The sequence below is a fragment of the Equus caballus genome, chromosome 15 (assembly GCF_041296265.1).
Source record: "Equus caballus isolate H_3958 breed thoroughbred chromosome 15, TB-T2T, whole genome shotgun sequence".
Classification (NCBI taxonomy): domain Eukaryota; kingdom Metazoa; phylum Chordata; class Mammalia; order Perissodactyla; family Equidae; genus Equus; species Equus caballus.
The window spans coordinates 60,743,992-60,763,625 of NC_091698.1; the positions used below are offsets into that span (position 1 = coordinate 60,743,992).

A 19,634-nucleotide genomic window follows, 5' to 3' on the forward strand; every position below is an offset into this window, starting at 1 on the left:
TCATGCTTCTTTTGTTATGATGACATTGAGATTTGTCCTTGAAACATTTATACCATTGGTTCCTTTTTTTCCATGTGATCATTTCTTATATTGAATCTTGATAAATCCAAGAATATAACTTTGTATAAAACTGAGTTTAGGCATTTCTATCTAAGGACATAAGCTAATGTCTAGATATTTTCCTTTCTGGTGATCTCATTTGATAGCAAGAACTGAGGAAGGTGTGCATAGTATTCTGTCTGTTAAACTGATTTCCCAAATATCAAATGCTACAAACCTGATTTTTAACAAGGCAAGATGTCATTTGAAGGTTGGACTCACTGGTGAAAACCTAGAGCATATAATTTTGTACTACTGGGTTAAAGATGTGTCCCATTCTTTCCTGTATAAAAATGGCAAATGTTAGGCTTCTGCTTTAAAAGTTGGGAATCTTAGCATGTTCTTACCTAGAGAGAGGATCATCCAAATTTTGCATAGAAGAAGAGCTGGTATACCTGTAGACATGGAAAATACGTCATAAGAAATGCTTTTGGATGATTTCAAGTGTCTGAATAAGTATTTGATTGAAAACTCAGAGTTCTGTGTCATGGACAGGTATGATACTCAAAATATTTAATGAGCAGTATGGCACAGGCACCAAGCAAACAGAACAGATACTCAACTAATCAGAACAGCTTTCAGCCCTTATGCCACAACAAAACCTACCAGACGAATGTCAGCCTTGATCATGGAACATGGTAGAAATGAGCTGCTATTAGATAGAATAAAAGTAAAGAGCATAAGTTTTTCCCTCCTAATTTTAAATTGAATGTATATTTTTTATTTTGTAGTGGAAAGAATATAAACTTGGAATCAGACAGCCTCGTATTCAAATTCTGGTCCTACCTCTTACTCTCTGTAAAATATGGGCAGAAATACCTCCCCTAAAGGTTTGTTGTGAGAGTTAGTGATATGTATATATAGTATAAGTATATAACATAATGGAGGAACTTAGTAGAAGATAACTGGTATTTCTATTGATACCGACCCTGATATCAGTTTCCCCACATTAAACCCAGCATATATGGGGTTAAAACCAAAATGCTCATTCCCTTCTTACTCTCTGGCTTCCTGGCTCCAGAATCCACTATCCTCCACAGAGACAGACACTGTCAAGGACAAGCACCTGGACCATCTCCTCCCGCAAAGAGATACGGGCTGGTGGGAAAGCTGCTGACCAGCAGGGTCATGAGCTCCCTCCTCTCTGCAAGTGTCTCAAGGCCAAAGACAGGCTGGTGGGAAAGCTCCGACCAGTAAGGCCATATACTCCCCCTCCCCTACCTAAAACCCCAAATAAAAACCCTTCTTTTTAGCTTTTCGGGGAGTTTGGGATTTCAGCATTAGCTGCCCTCTCTCCTTGCTCAGTGCTGTGCAAAAATAAAATTCCTGCTTCCTTCCACCACACCCGGTGTCAGAGATTGGCTTGCTGTGAGCGAACTCACTTCAGGTTCGGTAACACTATGTAATAGGTTCCAGAAACACATGTTCCTCTACTTGGTTTATACTTACTAAATCCCACATATCTATCCATTTGTATTTATATAATTATCCTTCTTTGGAGTATTTGATATATTGACATACTTTACTGCCTATATTAAGGTATTTGTCTATGCTAATATTAGATTGCTAGGCTTACTTATAAATCCAAAAAAGTACTGACTGAGTTCTCAATTTTTCAGTATATTGTTAAACACAGTATTAGATAATTATAATTCGGTTTTCTGAAACGTGTCGGTGTCGCAATCCAATGTACACATCAGGATAGATGCTGAGAGGGCTGATGGCCTCTCTGAGTTTATTATAACCAGCGTTTCAATATATACATAGCTTACAGCTGTTAAACATACACAGGTGTTCTGGATGAAGTAATTAGCAAATGCCAAGAATTCTTAGTGATTTCTCAAGGAGCCCTCTCTTGGCCTCTGTTTTGATATTATCATGTTATTGGTGTGCTCGTATATTTTATCTCAGAGCATGCAAGGCCTCCTAGGCAGCAACCCCTCCTGCTCCCGATATCGTGTCTCCTTCTGTGCCCCCGGGCGACCGATGCCTGTCTTAGGTTGCCTCCCTCTGGAGGTCTTGCCGGTCATTGGCTAAGCAGCCTTCTCACCTCTGGGTCACAGTTTGTTGGCAAGCCTTTTCTAGTGATTATCAACCCTTCCTGTGTCAGGGGTGGCTACAAAACGTAATATTTTTTAAAGTAATATATGTGCACAATTTAAAAAGCAATATATTGCCAAAAGGCTTATAATAAAGAATAATATTTTGACTTTTGGCTTGTGATTTTTGAAAAGAAAAGCTGAAGCATAGAAAAAAGGAAGAGAAAGAGAATATTTCAGCAGCATTGATTCTTTGTGTACCAATGGCTTAAAACCTTTTTTCTCTGACACTTGTATGATTGACAGAAAGCTATTATGTGTCCATTGACAGAACTTAGAAAAAAATGTGTCCTTGAAAGCCAGGAGGAGGGAGTAGAAACATAACTCTGGAAAAAGCTTGGAACTGCAGCTGTTGTTGTTACTGTTAATTTTACTTTCGTTTTAAAATGTTTTTCCTCCCTCATTATTCCTTCTTTGTTAGCATTACTTCTGACAGTTTTCCCAAGGAAAGTAAACCTTGTCAAGTGAATATAAATTAAAATGCCTGGAGGTGGAGTTGGGAGGAAGAGCAAGAATATAAAGTCAAGTGGGGGCAGAAGAAAGAGTTGAGTTGTGACCTACCTAGGGCTTGGAAGTGGTAAGAAGCTCCCTGTGAGCTGCACCGAAAGAGCTGTAACTTGAGCTTCATGACTTGGGAGCCTGCGTTCTAGACCAGCTCTACTGTCATCTAGCTTTGTGTCCTTTTCCTCATGAATTTATTTTGACTAGATAATTCCTCTTGTCATTTACAACTCAAAAATTCAGTAATTCCAGAAAGGTACAAATAATTTTCCAGCACTTTTTGACCTTATACCTAAATTTTAAATACCAAGATTCAACATCAGCATCAACGACACATGCTGAATACCTATTTTATGTATGGTCTCTGCTATAAAAATTACAGCTTTAGTGGGAAGACAGCTTATTTTTTAAAATAAGTAACAATAATTCCTTATATCTAATATCCAGTCCATATTCAAACTTTACCAATTGCTTAAAAATGCTTTTTTACAGTTGAGTTGTTCCAGTTAGGATCTAAACAAGGTTCATGCATTCTATTTGGTTATTTTATCTCTGCATCTAGAGAATGCCTCCTCCCGTCTCCTTTTTTTTCTCTTGCCATTGACTGGTTGGACTGGCTTGGTGGTTAGTGAGAATGTTCCACATTCTAGATTTGTCTCATTGCTTCCTTATGGTGTTTTTTAACTTGTTCTTCCATTTCCCATATTTCCTATAAATGGAAGTTAGCTCTAACGACTTAACTAGATTTAGATTCAACTATTTTGGCAAGGACACTCCATAGGTGATGATGAGTACTTCACATTCCATCATATTGTGATGCACTAAATGTTTGGTTGTCTGATCTCATTGCTTTTTTGGATAAAGTCCAAAATCCTTAACATGGCCTAAAAACCTCTGCATTATCAGGATTCCAGCTGCCTCGCCAGCCTCATCTCCTACCAAACTCCTCACTTTCTTCAAGCCAGACACTTGCCTTCTTTCTGTTCCTCTTGTAAAGGGCTTTAAAATATGCTATTTCTTCTACCTGGAAGGCTCATCTCTTCCTTCTTATCTAGTTAATAATTTCTTTTACTTCAGTTCTTAGCTTAGTTAAAACTTGCTCAGGGAGGCCTTTCATGACTTCCTTAATTCTGCCAGTTTTCCCTCTTATAGGCTGTCCTTTATTGCCATTATCATGGTTGTAGTCAGGGACAATATATATATATATACTTTTTCCCTAGTGTTCTTCTTTTATTTCTAAAATGAAGATTTTTTAATTAATGTTTTGTTTTAAAAATTTTTTATTGCAGTCTAAATAGTTTATAACATTCTGAAATTTCAGTTGTACATTAATATTTGTCAAACACTATATAAATGTGCCCCTGCACCCCTTGTGCCCACCCTGCCTCCTTTCCCCCTGGTAACCACTAAATTGTTCTCTTTTTCTGTAAGTTTGTTTATAGTCCACATTTGAGTGAAATCATATAGTATTAGTCTTTCTCTGTCTGTCTTATTTCGCTTAACATCATGCCCTCAAGGACCATCCATGTAGTTGTGAATGGGACGATTATGTCTTTTTTTATGGTGAGTAGTATTCCATTGTATATATATACCACATCTTCCTTATCCAGTCATCAGTTGTTGGGCACTTGGGTTGCTTCCATGTCTTGGCTATTGTGAATAATGCTGCAATGAACATAGGGGTGCATAAGTCTCTTTGTATTGTTGATTTGGATAAATACCCAGTAGCAGGATAGCTGGGTGATATGGTAATTCTATTTTAAGTTTTTTGAGAAATCTCCATACTGTTTTCCAAAGTGGCTGCACCAGGTTGCATTCCCACCAACAGTGCATGAGGGTTCCCTTCTCTCCACAACCTCTCCAACGTTTACTATTTTTGTCATGGTGATTATAGCCATTCTAACGGGCATAAGATGATATCTAAGTGTAGTTTTGATTTGCATCTTCCTGATGATTAGTGATCTCGAGCATCTTTTCATGTACCTCTTGGCCATCTGTATATCTTATTTGGAAAAATATCTGTTCATATCTTCTGCCCACTTTTTCATTAGGTTATTTTTTTGAAGTTCAGTTGTGTGAGCTCTTTATATATTATGGAGATTAACCCCTTATTGGATATATGATTTGTAAATATTTTCTCCCAGTTGGTGGTTTTTTTTTTCATTTTGATCCTGGTTTCCTTTGCCTTCCAGAAGCTCTTTAGTCTGATGAAATCCCACTTGTTTATTTTTCCTTTTGTATCCCTTGTCTGAGTAGACATCGTATTTGTAAAGATCCTTTTAAGGCTGATGTCAAAGAGTGTACTGCCTATATTTTCTTCCAGAAGTTTTATGGTTTCTGGTCTTACCTTCAAGTCTTTGATCCATTTTGAGTCTATTTTAGTGTACGGAGAAAGATAATGATCTACTTTCCTTCTTTTGCATGTGGCTGTCCAGTTTTCCCAGCACCATTTATTGAAGAGGCTTTCCTTTCTCCATTGCATGTTCTTGGCTCCCTTGTCAAAGATTAGTTGTCCGTATATGTGTGGTTTTGTTTTTTGGCTTTCAATTCTGTTCCACTGATCTGTGTGCCTGTTTTTGTACCAGTACCATGCTGTTTTGATTACCATAGCTTTGTAATATGTTTTGAAGTCAGGGATTGTGACACCACCAGGCTTGTTCTTGTTTCACAGGATTGCTTTGGCTATTCAGGGTCTTTTGTTGCCCCATAAGAATTTTAAGATTCTTTGTTCTATTTCTGTGAAGAATGTCACTGGGATTCTGGTTGGGATTGCATTGAATCTGTAGATTGCTTTAGGTAGTATGGCCATTTTAACTATGTTTATTTTTCCAATCCATGTAATGGAATATATTTCCATTTCTTTTTGTCATTATCGATTTCTTAAACTAATGTCCTATAGTTTTCCTTATATAGGTTTTTCACCTCCTTGCTTAAATTTATTCCTAGATATTTTATTCTTTTTGTCGCGATTGTAAATGGGGTTGTATTCTTGAGTTCTTGTTCTGTTAGTTTGTTCTTAGAGTGTAGAAATGCCACTGAGTTTTGTACGTTGATTTTGTATCCTGCAAATTTGCTGCGGTTGTTATTTCTAATAGTTTTCCGATGGATTCTTTAGGGTTTTCTATATACAAAATCATGTCATCTGCAAAGAGTGAGAGTTTCACTCCTTCACTCCCTATTTGGATTCCTTTTATTACTTTCTCTTGCCTAATTGCTCTGGCCAAAACCTCTAGTACTATATTGAATAAAAGAGGTGATAGTGGGCACACTTGTCTTGTTCCTGATCTCAGCAGGATGGCTTTCTGTTTTTCCCCATTGAGTATGATGTTGCCTGTGAGTTTGTCATATATGGCTTTTATTATGTTGAGGTACTTTCCTTCCATACCCATTTTATTGAGAGTTTTTATCATGAACGGATGTAGGATCTTGTCAAATGCTTTCTCTGCATCTATGGAGATGATCATGTGGTTTTTTTCCCTCCTTTTGTTAATATGGTGTGTGAAATTGACTTATTTGCGGATGTTGAACCATCCCTGTGTCCCTGGTATGAATCCCATTTGATCATGGTGTATGATCTTTTTAATGTACTGCTATATTTGGTTTGCCAATATTTTGTTTAGAATTTTTGCATCTATGTTCATCAGCAATATTGGCCTTTAATTTTCCTTCTTTGTGTTGTCCTTGTCTGGCTTTGGGATCAGGGTGATGTTGGCATCATAGAATGTGTTAGGAATATTTCCATCTTCCTCAATTTTGGGGAGTAGTTTGAGAAGAATAGGTAATATATTGTCTTTGACTGTTTGGTAGAATTCTCCTGAGAAGTCATCTGGTCCTGGACTTTTATTTTGGGGGAGGTTTTTGATTACCATTTTAATCTCTTTACTTGTGATTGGTGTATTCAGATTCTCTATTTCTTCTTGATTCAGTTTTGGGAGGTTGTGAGAGTCTAAGAATTTATCCATTTCTTCTAGATTGTCCGGTTTGTTGGTGCATAGTTTTTCATAATATTCTCTTATAATCTTTTTTGTATTTCTGTGTTGTCCATTGTAATTTCTCCTTTTTCATTTTTTATTTTATTTATTTCAGCCTTATCTCTTTTTTTCTTAGTGAGTCTGGCTATGGGTTTGTCAATTTTGTTTATTCTCTCAAAGAACCAGCTCCTTGTTTCACTGATCCTTTTTACAGTCTTTTTTGTTTCAATTTCATTTATTTCTACTCTAATTTTTACTATTTCCCTCCTTCTGTTAAGTTTGGGCTTTGTTTGTTCTTCTTTTTCTAATTCTGTTAGGTGTAGTTTAAGATTGTTTATTTGGGCTTTTTCTTGTTTGTTAATGTGGGCCTATATTGCTATAAATTTTCCTCTTAGGACTGATTTTGCTGCATCCCTAATAATAATAAGAGGTGGTATGATGTGTTCTCATTCTCATTTGTCTCCAAATATTTTGTTATTTCTCTCTTTATTTCTTCAGTGACCCATTGGTTGTTCAGTAGCATGCTGTTTAGTCTCCACATTTTTGTTCCTTTTCCAGCTTTTTTCTTGTGGTTGATTACTAGTTTCACAGCATTATGGTCAGAAAAGATAGTAGATATGATTTCAATCTTCTTGAATTTATTGAGGTTTGCCTTGTTTCCCAATAGATGATCTATCCTTGAGAATGTTCCTTGTGTGCTTGAGAAGAATGTATATTCTGCTGGTTTTGGATGGAGAGTTCTATATATGTCTATTAAGTTCATCTGGTCTAGTTTTTCATTTAAGTCCACTATCTCCTTGTTGACTTTTTGCCTGGATGATCTATCCATTGATGTAAGTGGGGTGTTGAGGTCCCCTACTATTGCAGTGTTGTCATTGAGATCTCCTTTTAGGTTTGTTAATAGTTGCTTTACGTACATCAGTGCTCCTGTGTTGGGTGCATACATGTTTATAAGTGTTATGTCTTTTTGTTGGAGAGTCCCTTTTATCATTATATACTGCCCCTCTATGTCTCTCTTTACCAGTTTTATCTTGAGATCTACTTTGTCTGATATAAGTATGGCAACACCTGCTTTCTTTTGTTTGCCATTAGCTTGGAATATTGTCTTCCATCCCTTTGCTCTGAGCCTATGTTAGTCTCTAGAGTTGAGATGTGTTTCCTGGAGGCAGCATATTGTTGCATCTTGTTCTTTAATCCATTCTGCCACTCTGTCTTTTGATTGGAGAGTTCAGTCCATTTACATTTAGAGTGATTATTGATATATGAGGGCTTAATACTGCCATCTTAGTGCATGGTTCCTGGTTCTTCTGCATTTCCTTTGTTTCTCATCCCATGTATTTTGGACTACCAATTTGATTAGGTAGTTTTCTCTGTTGGTTTTCTTCTTTTCCTTCTTGTTTATCATAAATGTCTCTGTTATAATTATTTGTTTAGTGGTTACCCTTAGGTTTGTATAAAAAAATCATAATTAAGATAGTCCATTTTCTGATAGCCTCTTATTTCCTTAGACTATACTGATTCCATCCCTTTCCTCCTCCCCTTCTAAGTTATTTTTGTCATATCTTTTTCCAACTTGTATTGTGAGTTTGTGGTTAAAAAGATGAGATCATTTTTGTTTTGGTGTTTTCCTTTTCTTTATCCTTGATGTTAGGGTTGAGCATTTACTAACCTGATCTGATAGAGAGCTGCCATTTTCTGATTATTGCCTACCTACTCATCCCCTTGCTTAGGGCTTTGTATTGCCTTTCCTTTTTTTTTTTCAGGTATGAGGGCCTTCTTTAGGATTTCTTCTCGGGGTGGGGGGGGGTCTTGTGGCAATGAACTCCCTTAGCTTTTGTTTATCTGGGAAAATTTTTAATTCTCTGTCATATCTGAAGGAGATTTTTGCTGGATAGAGTATTCTTGGCTGAAAATTTTTGGCTTTCAGGATTTTGAATATATCATTCCACTCTCTCCTAGCCTGTAAGGTTTCTGCTGAGAAATCTGCTGAAAGCCTGATAGGGGTTCCTTTGTAGGTTATTTTCTTCTGCCTTGCTGCCATTAGTATATTTTCTTTGTCCCTGACTTTTGCCAGCTTCACTACTATATGCCTTGGAGTGGGTCTTTTTACATTGACAAAGTTAGGAGATCTGGAGGCTTCTTTCACATGGATTTCCAGCTCCCTCCCCAGATTTGGGAGGTTCTCAGCTGTTACTTCTTTGAGCAAGCTTTCTGCTCCATTCTCCTTCTCTTCCCCCTCTTGAATATCTATAATCCTTATGTTGCATTTCCTGATTGAGTCAGATATTTCTCTGAGAGTTTCTTCATTTCTTTTTAGTCTTAGTTCTCTCTTCTCCTCCCTCTGATGCATTTCTATAGTATTATCCTCTAACTGGCTGATTCTCTCCTCCATATTGTCAGCTCTGTTGTTTGGGGAATCCAGATTTTTCTTTATTTCATCCATTGTGGTTTTCATCTCTAACAATTCTGATTGGTTCTTCTTTATGGTTTCTATCTCCTTTGTGAAGAAGCTCCTGAATTTGTTAATTTGTCTTTCTGTGTTTTCTTATAACTCATTGAGTTTTTTATGATAGCTGTTTTGAATTCTTTGTTGTTTAGGTTATGGATTTCTGTTCCTTCCGGTTTTGTTTCTGGGTATTTGTCACTTTCCTTCTGGTCTGGAGCTTTAATATACATACTCACACTGCTTGATGGGGTAGAGTTTTGCTTCCTCAGGTTGTTTTTATCAGGTTGCAGCTGCCACATTCCACCACAGGATGGGGATCAGGTGCTGTGTATTTTGGGCCTGGCAGGAGCAGAGGCTCTAGCCACTGACTGCTTTTCTCTCTGAGCGACTGATCAATGGTAGATCTGGAGCACCGGGTATGGGGAGGGGTATTCTCCTTCCCTGGTGCTTCCCCCAGCACCTGCTTGTCTCTCTGAACAGAGCTCTCGGCAATTGCAGCACCATGCACTTTCCCTTTCTCCACCACCACTGCCACACTCTCCGCACCAAGCTCTGGATGATTCTGGGGTTGGATTACCAGGTTGGGGCAGGGTGCCTCTCTCAGCTGCACCCTTTCCCCCCACGGGTGCCACTCTCTCCTCACCATGCTCCAGATAATTCTGAGGCTGGAGTACCAGGCAGGGGCAGGGTGCCTCTCTTGGCTGTGCCCTTTCCCCTCCATGGCTGCCACACTCTGCACCAAGCCCCAGACGACTCTGGGTCTATGCACTTTTCTAGCCACTGCCACCAAGCTCTCTGCTTCTTGCTCCAGGTGAACCTGGGGCTGAAGTGTCTGTGCCTTTTTCCCGCCACCACTACCACGATCACCGCACCATGCTCCAGACGATTCTGGGGCTGGAGTACTGGAAGGGATGGGGCACCCTTCTCGCCACCACAGCCTGTCTCTCTCCACGGAGCTCCTGTGGATCAGCTTCCACTTCCTCCAGAGGATCCAGCCCCACCACCACCTTCAGGCATATGGCTGCGTGGGTCTCCCAAATGCCTTTTATGATGTGTATATGTCCTCTGTTGGTGTATGAATGTCCTTTTGGTTGTATCTTAGAGGGGAGATTCCAAGGGAAGAGCTCACTCCACCATGATGCTGATGTCACTCCTCTGACAGGTGATGGACCTGCGGAAGCCACACGTGATGGCCTGCTCCATGAAGCACATTCAGCCCAGGTAGCACCAGGACAATACTTTTTTTTTTTGGAGGAAGATTAGCCCTGAGCTAACTACTGCCAATCCTCCTCCTTTTGCGGAGGAAGACTGGCCCTGAGCTAACATCCATGGCCATCTTCCTCTACTTTATATGTGGGACACCTACCACAGCATGGCTTTTGCCAAGTGGTGCCATGTCTGCACCCAGGATCTGAACTGGCAAACCCTGGGCTGCCGAGAAGTGGAACATGCGAACTTAACTGCTGCACCACCGGGCCAGCCCCCAGGACACTTTTTACTTTTTACTGAGGAGAAGGATAATACCTTTTGAGGGTGTGGGAAATGGGGGAGGGGTACTGTATTAGTTTTCTAGGGCTGCTGAAACAAAGTACCATAAACTAAGTGGCTTAAGCATCAGAAATTTATTGTCTCATTGTCCTGAAGGCTAGAAGTCTGAGATCAAGGTGTTGGCAGGATTGGTTCCTTTGGAGGACTGTAAGGGAAGAATCTGTTCTAGCCCTCTGCTTCTCTCCTTGGCTTATAGGTGGCCATCTTCTCTATGCCTCTTATGTCATCTTCCTTCTATGCGTGTCTGTGTCCAAATTTCATCTTATAGTACACCAGTCATGTTGGATTAGGGCCCACCCTAATGACCTCATTGTAACTTGATTACTTCTGCAAAGACACTATCTCCAAATAAGGTCACATTTTGAGGTACTGGGAGTTAGGGCTGCAACATATGAATTTTGGAAGGACTTGACTCAACCCATAACAGTTACCATTATATCACCAAAATCAAACATGGTACTAGGTACAAAGTAAATTCAATAAGTAGTCGAATGAATAAATACCAGGCTGGACCTGGTACCTTTCATATTTAGTGCAATTTTGTGAACTAACTTTACTCTTTATTTTTTTGGTAAATTTTATTGGTATATAAACATCAATCCATACATAATACATTCTGGAAAATGCACAAATTATAACTGTAGAGCACAATAATTCTTCACAAAGTCAACACCTTTGTGTAACCAACTCCCAGATGAATAAACAGAACACCCCTGGAATCCTAGAAGCCCCCTTCCAGTCAATATTATGTCCCTCCCAAAGATAGTCGCTATCCTGACTTATCATTCCATAGGTGAGTTTTACCTGATTTTGAATTTTGTGTTAATGAAATCATAATGTGTGTATTTTTGTGTGTTTGGTTCTTTCACTCTGTATTATTTTTGTGAGATTCTTCCATGTCATGTGTAGTTGTAGTTATTCATTCTCATTACTATTTATTATCCCATTGTATAAGTATATCACAATTCTACCTTAAGTTTCCAATGTGGGGCTAATATACATAGTGCTTTCATGAACATTCTTGTACATGTCTTGTACATGCATATATGTGTGCATTTCTCCTGCTTTGTTTTTTAGGTTGATATATACTAGTAGCTATAATTTTCAAGGTCAGCACTGCATTGATACCTGATTTATAATATTATTCTCCTCTGACTACTATAATGAAATAGCTATAATAGCAATTCTGCATTGGGTTAGAAGTAGCCAAAATTAGTCATATTTTTCTAAACGCATGGCTTTTTAAAAATGAATAGGTTTTATTTTTTGAGCAGTTTTAGGTTCACAGGAAGAGCAGAATATTGAGCAGAAGGTACAAAGATTTCCCATATATCCCCTGTCCCCACATATGTACAACCTCCCCAGTTATCAGCATCCCCCACCTGAATTCTACATTTCTTACAACTGATGAACCTACATTGACACATCATCACACAAAGTCCATAGTTTACGTTAGGATTCACTCATGGTGGTGTACATTCTATGGGTTTGGATAAATTTATAATGGCATGTATCCACCATTATAGCATCATAATGGTTTTACTTCCCTAAAAATCCTCTGTGCTCCACCTATTCATCCACCATGGTTTTTTCCATTTTTATATAGGGTACTTCTTTGCCTCCCATGTATGAAGAGAACAAATATTTTTAAAGTGCTCTCTGTGTGCCAGACACTGTGCTAACTATTTTAATATGTATTCTTATTAAGTCTTCACAACAATTTTGTGAAATAGGTATTATTATCCCTATTTCTATAGGTGAAGAAAGGGAGTTCAGAAGGCAAAGTAACCTGCTGAAGATCGCATAGCAGGGGCCATGATGAACTAAGTTTCTCTGACTTCAAATTAGGTGTTCTTCCCACCACACCAATGGAAGAGAAGAAAATGTTTGTTCTAGAGTCTGAAAGATTTAATTGTACTAGTTACATTTCTGTTTTATTATTGTAGTCAAGCATTTATCAAACTTAATTTTCATTACTTTCATTCATTTGGAAAGCTTTAGAAATTTTCTGAAACAGAAATTTAATCTAATGAATAAATTTTCTTTACAGGACTTTTTCTAAATGCTGGATTAATTAAGAAATAACCATTATATACAAACACTTTTTTAACCATAACAGATGAAAATGTTACTTTTTAGTTGCCTTTAATTCTGTTAGGTTGCTAAAACATAAGTTAAGTTAAAAATCAAAGTACAGGTCTCATTGGTTATTTTATTTAATTTTATCCATTTCATGAAAAGCTCATAAATTTCTTCCATTCCTTTTCAGAAAAAACAGCATTTTAACAAAGTTAAACCAGTTATAGCACTACTGAACATATAAAGTTGTCAATTTGCTAGTAGTTATAATTTTTTGTGTTCTTGGATTTTAAAAAATGTTAGATACAAAATAAAAATACTATTATTTATGTAGCTATTTCCTTTTGTTTATTTTTTATTGTCAATTATCTATAGGTACTCTCCATACCTTGGGAATCTGTGTCAATATCTCCTTCCTGTTCTTTTCTTAGACTCCAAACAAAGGATCACCCTCGGGTATCTATAGAGGCCTGGTACAACCATAAATGAGTGAAATGTTTCACAGTTAGGTGGAGGGAGATCTGGGGACTTTTTGAAAGGGACAATAATGGTAAATTCCAGCCAATTTTTTTAATGCAGGATCGTGGACTTAGAATTACCCTATCAGAAGCTAGAAATGTAGGTTTTGATGTGAGTAGTCCTGATTTTCAGAGTACTATGTAGGCCAAACAAAACACATCTACAGACCAAACTTGACCTATAGGCCACCAATTTAAAACCTCTTTCCTAAATTCAGGAGGCCAGATTTAATTTCTTGTTTCCAATAACCTTAAATGAAGCTTTGTGAGTGGATAAAGGAACTAAAGAGCTACCACATTTTCTCATTCATAAAAAGTTGCTGCAGAATGTCCAATTTACTGATGCCCTGGTGATAGAAGGCAGGATTCTTTAACCTAAAACGTAGAGCTATTTTATATATTGTCAGTCCAGAATGGAGGCTATTTTGATTTCCTATGCAGAGGAACTTGAAAAGCAGCACAGGTATAATTTGTGTGTAGAAAGAGGAAAAGATACATGTACCTTAAATAATTTTGACAACAACTTCTCTCGTGCTAAAGAATCAATCTATCAGTATCTTTCTCCAACTGTATTGCCATAAGGATGGTAAAGAAGCAGTATTGCATTTTTTAAAAAGAGGTTACTAAGATATATTTTGAAGATTTTCCTAAATGGATTCTTGTTTCTATTCAGATAGCTCTTTACTGGAAATTCCATGTGGCTGGTGGGGCCGGGGGGCAGGAGAGGGGGGCTGCTATTATCATGCTGTATTATCAAACTGCCTGCAGAAATAATCAGACCAAGTGCTTTCAGTCCTTCATTGAGTATAAACTCTACCATCAAGCTTCCATGTGTATTGATGTGTTAAGGCCACTGAGGAGGAACATCCATCCGTCCAAGGAGCAGTCGCATGAGTTATATTCTGTTGTCTTGTTTTCTTAGGTCAGATCATACGATATTATAAATTGGACATGCATAACATAAAGTCCAAGTCACCCTCAAACTCTTTGGTTGTACACAGATCAAGATGGCTAAATACAAACCCCCATCCATTTCCTCCTGAAATTTTCCTTACCATACACACGTTCACACAGTTTGAAAGCACAGAATCAATGTGAGAATGTATGTTTTGAAGGCAGCCTCTACTAATGGGACTGAATTATCAAAGATTTTTGCCAAGTCGCTTAAAGATTTAGGCATTTAAGGGTTAATAGTCATGTGTTTTGAATTGCAGGCCTTGACCAATCCAAAGAGCAAACAGTCTGCATTTAAAGTCGGCTCTCTATTTTTGCCCAGGTCCTCTGGGTGAATGCTTTTATTGATCGGTTCTTGAACATGATGTGCAGAAACAGGTTTGTGCTGATACTGGGATCAATAAGGAGGGTGGGAAAAACATTGGCAGAGAGACTCCAGTGATTAGAGTTGAAACTGAAGCATATGCAGTACAAAGACCTTTCTTTGGTTAAGATTTACTAGCATATAGTACAAATTTAACTCAGTAGATGGCAGTAGAGATGCCAGCAAGACCTCACCTCTGCTTCAGCAAACTGAATTGTTTTTAACGGAGAAGTGAGGCTGGTCCTATTGTTTCTAGTTATATTTTAAAATATAGCACTCTGTTGGCAAGCTTGGGTAATATGAGGACCATTTTTTTTACTGTGGTGAAATACACATAACAAAATTTACTATCTTAAAACCATTTTTAAGTGTCCAGTTCAGTAGTATTAAACACATTCATAATGTGCTACCGTTATCCCATCCATTCCCATAACTCTTTTCATCTTGTAAAACTGAAACTCTATCTGCATTAAACAATAACATTCTCCCCTCCCCCCAGCCCCTGGCAACCACCATTCTACCTTCTGTCTGTATGATTTTGACTAAGTACCTCATATAAATGAAATCATACAGTATTTGTCTTTTTGTGATTGGCTTATTTCACTTGGCATAAAAATTAAAAATAGAATTACCATACGATCCACCAATTCCACTTTTGAGTATATACACAAAAATGTTGAAAGCACAGTCTTGAAGAGGTATTTGTACACCCATGATCATAGCAGTATTATTCACAATAGCTAAAATGTGGAAGCACCCCAGGTGTCCATTGACCAATGAATATATAAGCAAGATGTGGTGTATATATATCCACAGTAGAATATTATTCAGCCTTAAAAAAGGAAGGAAATTCTGACATATGCTACAATATGGGTGAACCTTGAGAACATTATGCTAAATGAAATAAGCCAGTCACAAAAAGACAAATACTGTATGATTCCATTTATATGAGGTATTTAGACTAGTCAAAATCATAAAGACAGAAAGTGTAATGGTGGTTGCTAGGGGCTGGGGGGAGGGGAGAATGGAGAGTTATTGTTTAGTGGATACAGAGTTCCAGTTTTACCTGATGAAAGAGTTACGGAGACGGATGGCGGTAATGGTTGCATATTATGAATGTATTTAATACCATTGAACTGGACACTTAAAGTGGTTAAGATGGTAAATTTTGTTGTGTGTATTTTACTAAGACAAAATTTTAAAACTCTGCTCCTTTAACAGCTCTGTTCCTATCCCTTTTGGTTGTTGATGTCACAAAATTACATCTTTAAACACTGTGTGCCCCAAACCATAAACTAATAATTCTTTTAAATGCATTATCCTGGGCCAGCCCCAGTGGCCTAGTGGTTAAGTTCAGTGTATTCCACTTCAGTGGCCCAGGTTCAGTTCCTGGGTGTGGATATACACCACTTGTCTGTCAGTGGCCATGCTGTGATGGTGGCCCATATACAAAAAGAGGAAGATTGGCAGCAGATGTTAGCTCAGGGCAAATCTTCCTCAGCAAATAAGTTAATTAATTAATTTAATTTAATGTTGGAAAAAAATGCATTAGTCTCAAATTACATAGAAAACAAAATTTAGAATTACAAATGAAAGTTACAATAATACTAGATTTTAAGCTAATAATTTAAGAAAATGTATTAACCCCTTAAATCATGAAAGTGGAGTTACAAACCATTGTTACAATAGTATTATCTTTTATAATTTCCTATGTGTTTCTTCATATGGCTTCAAGTTACTGTCTAGTGTCCTTTCATTTCACCCTCCCTCGAGCATTTCTTTCGGGGGGGTCTAGTGCTAACAAATTCCTCAACTTTTGTTTATCTTGGAATGTCTTAATTTCTCCCTCACTCTTTTTTGTTTTTTATTTTTTGCTTGAGGAAGATTGTCCCTGACCTAACATCTGTGCCAGTCTCCCTCTATTTTGTTTGTAGGATGATGCCACAGCCTGGCTTGACGAGTGGTGTGTAGGTCCACGCCTGGGATCAGAACCCGCGAACCCAGGGCTGCTGAAGTGGAGTACGCAAACTTAACCACTATGCCACCTGGATGCCACATTCTTCAAGGACAGTTTTGCCAGATTTAGGATTCTTGGTTGACAGGTTTTTTTTCTTTTTTCAGTTTGAATAGTACTGCCTCCTGTCTTCCAAAGTTTCTGTTGAGAAATCTGCTGATAATCTCATTAAAGATCCCTTGTATATAATGAGTGGCTTTTCTCTTGCTGCTTTCAAGATTCTCTTTGTCTTTTGAAAGTTTAACTTTGGTGTGGGTCTCTTTAAGTTCATCTTTCTTGGAGTTCATTGAGCTTCCTGGATGTTTATTTCATGTCTGTCATCAAATTTGGGAAGTTTTCAGTTACTATTTCAAATATTCTCTCTGCTCCATTCTTTCTCTCTTTTTCTGAGACTCCCACAATGTATATATTGGTCTACTTAGTGGTATCCCACAGGCCCCTTAGACTCTGTTCACTTTTCTTCAATTTTTTTCTTTCTTTTCCTCAGACATGTTAATTTCCATGGTCCAATCTTCAAGTTTGCTGATTCTTTCTTCTGCTGCTAAAATCTGCCTTTGAATCCCTCTAGCAAGTTTTTCATTTCAGTTATTGTACTTTTCAGCTCCAGAATTTCTTTTTGCTTTCTTTTAAGGTTTTCTATCTCTTTATTGTTATTTCCATTTTGTTCAGACATCATTTTCTTGTCTTTCTCTACATTTTCTTTTAGGTCTTTGAACATCTTTAAGATGGTTGTTTTAAAGTCTTTGTCTAGTAGATCTGCTATAAGTTCTTTTTCAGGAACAGTTTCTGTTGATTTGGTTTTTTTCCTTTGAATGGTCCGTACTTTCCTAGTTCTTTATATGCCTGTGATTTTTTGTTGAAAATTGGATATTTGAATCTAATAATGTGGTTACTCTGGAAATCAGATTCTTTCCCTTCCCCAGGGTTTGCTGTTTTTGTTTTCTCTATTGTTTTTCTCCTTTTTTGATTGTTGTAGGCTGTCTCTGTGCCAGGGGTCTGCCTGAGGTATAAACATACGGTCTTCTCAAGGTCTTTTCTGAGCCTGTGCCTTTCCCTGGATATACACAATGACTTTCTAATTTCCCCTATATATGGAGTTGCTTTTGAATGTCCTACTATTTTATGTCGGGCTTCCAAAATGAGAAAAAGAGAAAAATGAAGGGAAGAAAAAAGAGAGTACTGGCCCTTTAAATCCCCTGGAAGTCGCTTCAGCTGGAAGGCGGAAGGCCTTGTAACAATGCAGGGAGGTGCGACAATGGCCAACTGCCAACTGCATCTTTGTTGGAATCTCTGAGATCAGAAGGAGCAATCTGAGCAGAGCACAGATGCCCTATATTTGGAAGATAGGGTCCTCTTTGCCCACCTTGGCTCCTGCAAGCTGCTCCAGGAAGAGGTGCACAGCTGCCTGCCATGGAACTGAGGGTGGGGGATGGGTGGCTGCTGCTGCACTCAGAGCTGAAATTCACTGGTATTAACTGCAGTTTCCTGTCCAAGCCTTCCCCTGGAAGTTGCAAGCCTTCTGTAGACTCCGGAGTCCCGAGATGGTTATGTCAGACGGATTCTACCAGTACAATTGTTGTCTAGGTGGCAAGATGGATTCCTGGTGCTTCCTTCTCCTCCATCTTCCCAGAATCCTCCTTGAGAACCACTCTTGGGGGATTTGTATTCTTAGGAAGATGGCATTTTAAAGAAAAAAGTTATTCAACACTAAAATGTTTTAAAATCCCAGCACTTTTTCTTTTTTTGAGCTTTTCAGTTGAAGTAGGGATGAGGGTAGGGTGAGTTGGGTGAGTTGGGGCCTGGGCATGAGGGCTTTGTTTTCTAGACATAAGATTTCTTTTCAAGACATTTCAAAGGCCGTATTGTAGAAGGATCCTGCCCGCTATGCAGCAATCCCACACTATTATATGCTTGACCAGGCCCTCGGGGCTTGGCTGACTTTTCTGTCTGTGCTACTCCAGGTGGAAGCACAAGCTGGCTGCAAAGTTATTCTTATACCATAATGTTAGCTTCAAAAAATTTTGGCATGCCCAATCTATTCTTCAGAAAGATAAGAAATGTATGCACAAAAACATCCAAGGCTAATCAGTTCACTGCCAGATTTGGGGGAGTCTGTTTTCTCAGAATTATTGAGATGGCTTCAAAACCAACTGAAGTGGGTACCTGGTTATTCTGCTTACACAGTGTTCAATTCTTGATTCAAAGTGGGGAGATGAGATTATTACAGAGTTGAAAGCAAGAGGCTTCTCTTTGTGCCTCTGAACACAACCTTGGCCTAGGAAGTAATTCTGAGAATTCCTTGTTATTTTATGGCTCGGCCTGCCTGCTCACAGATTGCTACATAACACACAGCTTTTGAAGGGAGCCCGTGAGTCAAAGTCAAGCTTGCTTTCACCTCACAATTGGGGTTCCACTTGTGGTCTTTGTTCCTCAGCTCTGCCTCCATCATAAACAAGACAGAGAGCTTGTTGGTCAAACAGCTTATAATTTCTCCAGGCCAGTTGAGTGTTGAAGGGAGGAGAAACAATGCCTGAAGCTTCCTGAAGAGGTGAATACATTTAGAAGGACACAAAATTATTTGCAAGTCAGGGTTTCTCAATCTCAGCATTGTCAACATTTTGTACCAGATCATTCTTTGTTGTGTGAGGCTGTGCTGTGCACTGCGGAATGTTTAGCAGCTCTCTGGCCTCTATCCACTAGATGCCAGTAGTGCTCCCCACTCCCCACCCCAACTAGACATGACTAGCAGGAATGTCTCCAGGCCTTGCCAAATGGTTGGAAACCACTGGTGTAAGTGTTCCTAATGAGTATAAAAACTCTCCCAATCCACAGTTAAACATAATAATTACAGGGAGCTTCTTCTGCAAACAGGACCAAAGATAGCAAAATAAGTGAACATACCTCATTTCTTTCTTTCTCCTACATAAATCGTTATTTACCATGCAAATGCAGAAAGTATCCTGAGGTAGGCGCAGGGAAATAAATAAAATAGGGCTTATTTCACTTTTGATGCATAACTCAGAAATCGAAATATCTGAAGG

At 38.4% G+C, this 19,634-nt stretch overlaps 1 long non-coding RNA gene across 1 annotated transcript; it reads left to right on the forward strand.

Moving 5' to 3' along the window:
- The first annotated feature begins 17,861 nt into the window (after positions 1-17,861).
- LOC138917749 (uncharacterized) lies at positions 17,862-18,306 on the forward strand. Its single transcript, XR_011426194.1, has 2 exons — positions 17,862-17,986; positions 18,075-18,306. It is a non-coding gene; the product is annotated as an uncharacterized lncRNA (long non-coding RNA).
- Positions 18,307-19,634: the final 1,328 nt, after the last annotated feature.